Below are 2,021 nucleotides of genomic sequence, written 5' to 3'. Positions count from 1 at the left end.
GACTGGGTGCTGCGCACCGGCGTCCCCGGGACCAGGTCCAGATTCACCCCGTGACTGTCAGTCCCTAAGATGCCTGTCGCGCTTAGTAAGTGGTGTGTGCAGATGTGCCAACTGGTCATCGAGCCGCCGCGGGCACTTGTCTTCGGCCTTTGGTCCAAGCAACTCTTATGTGGATCTGGATGGGTTCGGTGAACTAGACACGCAATGCGAGGTCCAGAGAATACCCGGGTTAAGTGAAAGCCCCCCTCGCACTTAACGGTACCTGAGAGGCCGGGCTGAGGGGTCGCAGCAGCTTAGCATCTGTGTGGGTGAAATAGCTCGGATGAGCTTGAGCTCTTTTAAGAAAAATTACATTGTAGAATTGCATAATTTGCTCTGTCTCATCCAAAAATAGCTTTTGATGCCAGGATAGTAATTTGAATGCAAAATTGACTCTTCCTCCCCATAGGAAGAAAGTTTTGAGTTTTTTTTTTAAAATAACAATAGATTTCTTGAAGGAAATTCTCGGAAAACAGAAAAATAAAAGGAGCCATACATAATGTTCTAAATGATCAATCTTGAAGAATTAGTTTTGTTTTCTCATTTTGCTTAGGTGTGCTTTCACCCACCTCTACATAGACAGGTTCCAGAGTTTGGAACGATGTAAATTGCATCCCCCAGCCCCATCCTACTTAGCCGAGGGCATATGTGCTGCACCTGGCAGCCGTGTTTGGCCGTGTTTGGCCGAGGACTCAGGGCTGACCCCAAGATCCGGAGAGGCTGTCCTGCTGGCCAGGTTGTTTATTGCAGCGATTTGGAGTCATAAGGGACACTGTTCTCGCTCCCGCCTTAGGGGCGTTTGATAGCAGCATCAGCTCTTTCTTTTCGCCCTTCTTGGCCTGAGGCTTCTCCAGTCCTCTGGATGGATCAGGCTGAATGGAGGCTTGAAGTAAATAAGTGAATTGTTCTTACTCAATACAATGGATATTAGTTCTATACACCCCCCTCCCAATCTTTGTGGTGTTTGTGGGAGTTGTTTGGAGCCGAAAGTGCAGAGATTGATAAGACGTTTTGGAAAAACGGAATCTTTGGTATTGTCATCTTGGCACTTGAACCAAGTTCTGGTAGCATTTGTCTCAGCCTGTTTTGCCCCTTTCCAGCCCTCTGGATTGATTTGAGTTGAAAAGGAATGCCTGTTTCCTATCCTGTAAGGATTAGGGAAAGAGACTGCTGACTTTACCAAAAAAAAAAAAAAAAAAAAAAAAAAAGCTGCAATTTATTCCACTTTCTATGGACTAAATTACAATTTTTTTTTTTTAAAGGAGAGCATATGGAAGGTTGTGGAATACTGTAATTGTTCTTCACTAGGGGACTAGAAAGTACAAATTTTGCTTTGATTCACTAAGTAGGAAAAACTTAAATGCTTTGAATGCACCTTTTACAATTGCCAATGCTACCATTAATTTACATGTAAAATCAGAAAGTATCCCTGATTTATCTTTTCTATAAATCTCCTTGGAATAAATTTAAAGAACTCATGTGTTATTTTGCTGTTCCTAGTTGTCATGATTCTTAGTGTTTTCTTTAAATTTTAAGTGTATTTTAGTGAGAGGGATAATAAAGTATAGTATTTCCTTACCTTTTGCCTCTAGGGACAGTTTATACTCGTAAGGAAAACTTAGTAACAATTTATAAAATAGAATGATTTGAAGAATATGTTGAAGATTGCTCTTTTTAAAAAATATGTGTGTTGTGATTTCTAGAATTATTTTTCTGCAAATTTTTTGATGTGGTATAATCATTTGAATGCAACATTGGTATTTTTGTTTACTAAATAGTCATGAGCTCTTTTTTATATTTATTTTTTAGTTGTAGTTGGACACAATACCTTTATTTTACTTATTTTTATGTGGTGCTGAAGATCAAACCCAGGGCCTCAAACGTGCTAGGCGAACAGTCTACCACTGAGTCACAACCCTAACCCAAATCTTTTATGGGAATACATTCATCATTCCATTAAATAAATTTTGCAAGATACATGG

Source organism: Marmota marmota, unplaced genomic scaffold (genome assembly GCF_001458135.2).
Source record: "Marmota marmota marmota unplaced genomic scaffold, marMar, whole genome shotgun sequence".
Lineage (NCBI taxonomy): Eukaryota > Metazoa > Chordata > Mammalia > Rodentia > Sciuridae > Marmota > Marmota marmota.
Note: the sequence above shows the minus strand (reverse complement) of the source record.